The sequence below is a fragment of the Carya illinoinensis genome, chromosome 11, assembly GCF_018687715.1.
Source record: "Carya illinoinensis cultivar Pawnee chromosome 11, C.illinoinensisPawnee_v1, whole genome shotgun sequence".
Classification (NCBI taxonomy): Eukaryota; Viridiplantae; Streptophyta; class Magnoliopsida; order Fagales; family Juglandaceae; genus Carya; species Carya illinoinensis.
This window is the reverse complement of record NC_056762.1, coordinates 42493630-42501677: the sequence shown is the minus strand read 5'-3', so window position 1 is coordinate 42501677 and position 8048 is coordinate 42493630.

Here is an 8048-nt window from a genome sequence, read left to right as displayed (position 1 = left end):
GATGTTTCTATTTGAATACCTGTATCACTAATAGGTACTACATGATCCCGATTCTTCCTTCTTCTTCTTCTTCTTCTTCTTCTTCTTCTTCTTCTTCTTCCTCTTCTTCTTCTTCTTCTTCTTCTTCTTCTTCTTCTTCTCTCTCTCTCTCTCTCTCTCTCTCTCTCTCTCTCTCTCTCTAAATTTTATCATCATCACTTTTTCTTTTCCTTTTGATATACAAGATTTTTGCAAAAGAAGAACAATGATGAGATCATCTAGCCCATGGTTAATTCTGTGTACAAGTAGAGCTTCCTAACACCTTTGAATGCCTTCCAAAAACTCACAAATGGTGAAATGTCAATTGACCGAACTGGGAGTGAAGTGTGTGATGCTCGTCACAAATTACAATAGATACCCTTGTTCCAAACCTTTGTAAGCCATAGGTATATGATACAATTCTCAAAAGACACATGCACCTAGATTTTTAGAATTAACAGCACCAACATCATATATTACAACCATGGATTGCATGCAAGGGCAGTAATAACAAAAAAAAAAAAATGAAACAAGAAAACAAATAAACACAAAAAAAAAAAAAAAAAAATCATATAAAGCATGTGATGCATGTAATGCATGTTTTTAGCCCTTAGGTCAATGCACAAATACCAATAACTTTTCTAAGTAATTCAAACCAAAGCCTATTCAACGGTTTGGTAAAAAGGTTGGCTAGTTGATGTTGGGTGGGAATGTACTCAACAGTCACAACACGTGTTTCCACAAGTTCTCGAATAAGATGATGTCTAATGTCAATGTGCTTGGTCCTAGAGTGTTGGACATGATTTTTTGAAATGTTTATGGAATTGGTATTGTCACAATAAACGCTTATCACACCTTGAGTAATGCCATAGTCACATAACATTTACTTCACTACAACAATTGCGTGCAACAACTCCCTGCAGTAATGTATTTAGCCTCAGCAGTGGATGAGGAAATATAGTTTTACTTCTTGTTCATTCAGGCTACTAGGTTCATGCCAACATAGAAACACCCACTAGAAGTGTTTTTCCTATCATATGCATTACCTGCCCAATCAGCATCTGAATAGCCTGCAAGTTCAGTATTAGAGTCTTTAGAATACCAAATTTCATAATTAACTGTCTCATTCACATAACGAAGTATGTGTTTGACAGCTACCAAATGTGATTATTTGGGATTGGCTTGAAATCTAGCACAAACCCCAATACTAAAAATGATGTCTAGCTAGTCTACTTGTAGTGAGATACAATAAACTCCTAATCATGCTCTTATATAAGGATTGCTCAACATTTTTACCTAACACATCAGTGCTAAGCTTAAGACTTGTGCTCATGGGGGTTTTAGCATATCTTTTGCCATCTAATCCAATTTTTTTTATCAAATCCTTTGCATATTTGGATTAGGATATGAACAACCTATCATCCAACTGTTTCACTTGGAGTCCTAAGAAAAAGGTTAGTTCACCCACCATGCTCATTTCAAATTCATTTTTCATTTCTTCAGCAAATTCAAGAGCCAGAGCATCAATAGATGATCCAAATACAATGTCATCCACATAGATTTGAGCAACTGTTTACTGTTATGTCTTCTCCAACTTTTCTGATGAACAATGTCCTGTCAACACTTTCTTTCAGAAACTTGTGATCTTCTAGATATGAAGTTAGCCTCTCATACCGAGCTTTGGGAGCTTATTTCAGACCATATAGAGCTTTCTTCAACCTATAAACATGATTATGATATTTTGGATTATTGAAGCCCTTTGGTTGTTCGACGTACACTTCTTATTGGATGATCCCATTCAGAAAAGCACTTTTGACATCCATTTGATAAAGCTTAAAACACATGTGGCAAGCAATGCTTAACAATATCTAAATTGATTCAAGTCTGGTAGCCGGTGCAAAGCTCTCATAAAATCTATTCCCTTCCATCTGGACATACCCTTGAGCAACTAATCTTACTTTATTTTGCACTATTGTACCAATCTCATCTAACTTATTCTTGAAGATCCACTTAGTGCCCACCACATTGTGATTTTCTGGTCTTGGCACCAAATACCACACATTGTTCCTCACAAATTGGTTTATTTCTTCATGCTTAGCATTTAACCAATTCTCGTCATTTAAGACTTCTTTGACTCTTTTTGGTTCAATTTGTGAGATGTAGCTTGAGTGAACCAATTGATTTATCACTTTCCTCCTCAGCCTCATCCCTTTATCTATATTTCCTATAATGTTATCCTGAGGATGATTTAACTTCACTCTTGAAGAATGCTCCTTTTGGTTACTCACCTTTTCATTAGAAACGGTCTCTAAGTTCTCATTGAGTGTACTAAAACTTTCTTTCCAGTTTCACTCGGTGAGTGAGCTAGCTCTTCCTTGTTCAATTCCTCTCTAGGAGCATAGTTCACCACCACATTTATGGACTCCATGACGGTTTGGGTCCGTAGATTGTAACTCCTATAAGCACGACTGTTTTAGTTCTTGAATGTTCTTAGGTGTTTCTTTTGTATACTTCCTGTGTATATGGGCTTCGCCTATTTCATTAGTAGAATAATTTTTTTGCTTATAAAAAAAAAAAAAAAATTCCAACTAGCAAATGGAAGGAATAATTAGGTGAAGGTTGAATACGAGTGGGGATTCCCTAACACCATATTTCAAGATTATGCTCTTAGATTAGATTATAATCAAATCATATATGAATATAAAGAGATATTTGTGATTTCGTTATTATCTAAGTCAAGAGATTTGAATATATATGTACATTGGAATAAATATTAAGAAATCTGATCTTATCTTGGTTTTTATAATAACAAGATATATAATACTCCATCTCATCCCTATATAGTTAATTAAATTGAAGATAAACCAATGTTTTATATTCAATTTAATTACCATGAATAATGATAAAGATATAATAGTCCTAAATCCATATTGGTAGGGAAGGCCATGCTAAGGGGTGGATCAATTCTCTTAACATGTCAAGAAGGTAGTGTTAATTTTTTTTTATCAGTTTATTCTACAATGTCAGTGCTACTTTAAAGAAGAAAAAAGAATATTGAGGGTAAAGTTAACACAATCTAGTTTTTGATAGCATGTAGCAAAGAAAATCCATCTCTATATGTGCTGTTACGAAAACCTAAAGAACACAAGACACAAAATTTGTAGAATAAATTTTGTCAAAAGTGTGGAGTTGGGAGGAGATACCTATGGTGCACGCATGAGAATCACCGAGGAATCGCGAAGGATCTCCACCTCCAATACTCTAACCGACAAAAAATAGTCGGGGTCTGTATTTGGATGAAAAAAGTAAGAGGGACTCGAAATCAGCGAGAAGCGAGTGGAGGAGAGGACGAGGAGGAGGAGGAGGCTACATGGGAAACCCTTTGCCAGCTAGAAAAGGGGCATTGTTGATCTCGAAATAGGGGCTTACAAAATCACAAAGTCCAGATTTTCAACCCAAAAGGGAAGCAGATTTTTTCCGCTGATGGCTGGCTTTACTGTACAATCCCCATTCGAAGGAAGTAGCTTCTGTGGATTTTCAAATGTGTGGACGATGCTGCTAGGGTTGGTTTTTTATGGATGAGGGAAGCGGTGTGGCAACGTAGTGCGGTGGATTAGTTTGCAGGTTGTCAAAAATCGATGGAGAAGAAGAAAATAGAGGGGTTTTCGGAAGTGTACTGAAGCCAAAATCGAGGGGAAAAGTTTTGTTTTTGGTGCATTTTGCTGCCCCCATATACGAGTACTAAAGATAATCTGTTGTTAAAATTACAATTCTGTTGTTTACTTACATCACAATTGCTTTTTATTTATTGCAGCATTTTTCTCGTCGCAATATATCACAAATTTGCTGTAAAAGGACAATTCATGGTTCCACTTTGCAGAAACCTCACTTTAGTGTAAAAACTATGCGTCGAATCCAAAATCTCTATTTGAAAACACGTATCATGAGATCAGCACTATATAACAAAGTTTTTCATCTGGCTTATATGTGTTCGATCGGTAACAATGGTTTTTTCCAGCAACACTAGGACAATAACATAAAACAAATAAAGATAAAAGCAAGTGGAAATATAAAAAATATAATATGCACAAACAATATAAAATAAGTCAAAACCAAAATACAAATGTGATGAACCAATGAAAAATCACTGAAATCACTGAGAAAATTTTAAGAAAATGTAATACTATGATATTATAAAAACATATTTACTCACTACGTACTGAGAATCAAATATAATGAACATAAGAAAATTAACTTACAGAAATCAACCAAATTGTAGGAAAAACTTGATAGGTAGATTATTCTATGAGAGAGATGATAAGGATTTCGAAATCTTCTTAAAAGAGACTTTGGGTTTTCTTAACTCGAAAGGTAGATTATTCTAAGAGAGATGATAAGGATTTCGAAATTGTCTTAAAAAAAGACTTTGGGTTTTCTTATAAAAGAAAAACCATTCCCTTGAATAAAAAAAACCATGGCTAGAATTAAGGAAACTACGTTACATATTCGAATGGCTGATAATTTCAACTTAATTAATAATTATGAGAGGAAACGAGAGAAAAATGCAAGTCGTGTAACGAGCAAGGAGCAAGAAAAATTTAAAAACAAAAACCCTAAAGTTTCACGTAAGTGGTTTTTTATACAAATACAAATGGGCTGGGTTAAAAGGCTTGGTAGAACAGTATTGCTCCAATAATGATCAGAATGTGAAATGATTAAAACTAAATGATCATGTTATAATTAGGTGTTCGATCTCTATGTGATCTCTTATTATTATACAAAATCTTTGTAATATATATGTAAAAAACAAAGTTTGCAATTTGAACAAGAGGGGGGCGTGCTGCCTGAGCCATTGCATGCTACTTGAAGAAGTATGGTGTCTAAGAAGAAGTGGCACCATATGATGAACTCAGCATGCAAGTTTCTGATGGAAGGATATGAATGAGGATTTTGTGAGGCCTACAGCTGTACTAATGGCTATCGGCCTTAAGCGCATTCTCAATCTTTTACGAGCAATATATGTCGTATACAAGGACGAGATGGATACCTATATACACCCACGTGGGAAAAGAGATGAAAGCTAAGGTTGAGTACTCACCTCATATATGGTACCAGTTTCGGTTCCTCTAAGTCTTTTTTTTTTTTTTTTAACCAAACTTAAGTACTCATATCAAATAATTTATTGAAGAGATTTAATATTTTTTTTTAACTTTTAATAAAAATAAATAAACTCATTTTAATCTATTTCATACATTTTAATCTAAAAAGTTAAACTCATATCAATTTAAAAAATTTAAGTCTATTTTAATAAAATCTATAAAATACTCTTAAAAATGATGAAAAATTCTTCTTGTCATTCTCACACTTCACACACCACACTTATTTTAATTTTTTTTTTCATTTTTTCTATAATAAATATGTAGTGTGTGGATGATAAATTAAATAATTCAATTAATTTAATAAGAATAAAATGAAATAAAAAATAAAAAAAATAAAAAATAATATTTTAATATATAAAGTGTGTAGTGTGGGATGATGTATAGCATTCTTCAAAAATGATATTTTAATCAAAAAATGCTACAAAAAACTTTATTGATTTTGTTTTTGTTTTTGTTTTTATTTAGTGATTAATGAATTATTCTTTAATAAATTTATATATTTTTTAAAATTTTGAAGGATTTAAAAAATATTTTTAAAAAATACAATTTAAAGTAAGTTTGGATGTTGAGAAGTGTTGAGAAGAATTGTAAATAATAATAAAAAATAGATAAAAAGTAATAATAAAATAATAAATAATAAAAATAAATAAATAATAAATAATAAATAATAATAATAATAATTAATAATAAATAATAATAAAATAATAAATAATAATAAAAAATATTGAGAAGAGTTACTCTTGGTATCAAACACACCCTAACCTCTTAGTGCAAGATCATCTGAAAGGTGTAAAAAGTGGTACAAAAAGGTGTCTCCATCGGGACACGACATGTGACAAGTAATTAATATGGCCGCCCATCTGTAAAGGCTCGTTCGATTGGTTGTCAGACTCATCAGTTCATTCAATATTCAAATACATTTAATTTTGTTATAAAAAAAAAAAAAAATACATTTAATTTTATTTTGAGACTTTTTGAGATGTTACAACTGATAAAAGTTAAAATCATCTATTTATATATGACTTTTTTTTTTCTTTTTTCTTTAATTTTTAATTTTTAATTTTATTTTATCAAAAAGTCAAAAGTATAAAAAGACAAAAATATTTACTCCAATTTCTTGTAGCCATAATAGACTTAGTCTCTATAGTCCACTCGAGCGAGAGACAAATGTTTCAAAGTGTTGAACCACTTAAGATTTTTTTTATCTCGAATTATATGTATTTTTTAATGTTAATTAAATAATATATAAATAAATAAGAAAATAAAATAAGGGCATAATATTGTTATAATTTTATTAATCATTATTTTTATAAGTTTGGAGTAAGAAAATTTTATTTTTATAAAATGAAGAATATTTTGTTTTTATTTTGTTGTAATTATTTTACGTGCAGTGAGAGAATTTATGTTTTATTTATGTTATTTATTAATAAAGGAATTAATAAATTAATTATTCAATCATTATAACAACTTTTCAATTATTGGTGGATCCCATATCATTTTTAACTTCTCATAAATAGCATTAAACTTATCTTAACATCTAAACAAATTTAAACTCATCTTAGATGGACCCCACATAACTCACTCCAGCATCTCAATTCACTGTTATTCATAAAGAATTGAGTTCAGCTCAACATCCAATAGTAGCCTAAGTTTTCGTTTGATTACATAAATAAAATGAGATAAGATGAGATAAAAATTAAAAATTAAATAAAATATTATTAAAATATAATTTTTTAATATAACTTTTATTTTAAAATTTAAAAAAGTTAAATTATTTATTATATTTTTTACTGTAATTTAATAAAATTATAATAATTATATGAAATGAGATGATCGTAGTAACTTATAAACCAGACTTAAATTCCATTTAAGTGGTTCAAGCTACCCTTGCGAATTAAGTTCAAGCCTTGCATTGAAGTATATTAATAACACTAAGTGAAAGCAATGTACAATTCACGTTTGCTTAATTTGTATTAAACTTATTTTGTTAAGAATTAATTTTTTTTAATAAAACGAAATGTTTTTGGTTAATTAAATAGCTAACTATATAATGTTTATATAATTAATAAATAATTACACGTTGTGATATATTATAAAAGAGAATATATAGTATGATCCTATAAATAAATATCGCCTATAGTTTTATTAAAGTTATTTGAGATAATTTTAATTTTAGGACGACGATCCAGCATTTTCCTCATATTGCATTACTTAAATAGAGAGGACATTAAAATATCTATATTTTTTCTCCTTTAGTTTATGTGGATCTATATAAACTTGAATCCTCTAAATTTTTTTTGATAATTTCTCTGCAACGCTTTTAACATATGGTCAATACTCCTATAAAATAAATTTTGAATAGAAGATTAATCAATGATAATTTCTACTTATTATTTCTACACACCATACATTTATTTATTTTTTATAATAAATATATAGTGTATAGATGATTAGTAGAACAACTTAATAGTTTAATAAAAATAAAATAAAATAAAATAAATAATAAAAAATAATATTAAAATATATAAAATATATGATATGAAATGATGAGTAATATTTTTTTTGTGAATTAAACAAATAATAACATTACTATAGAGATTATATATATCATTTATAAAATAAAAATAGTAATTAGCGCAAAGTTAAAACCAAAAAAAACAAAAAATCTTTATGAGGCCTGCCTTGAGGGAATACGCAAGGACTTTATAGTAGCCACCAGTGCAATTTAATAATTACGAATACTATTCCATAAATCATTGCACTTTTAACGTCTTTCACTAGGCAATATGCAATAATAAAAAATCTAGTTGTAAGCACAATTGTATATTAATATGTGCACCAATTGAATATGATTGGTTAAAAAGTTGATTT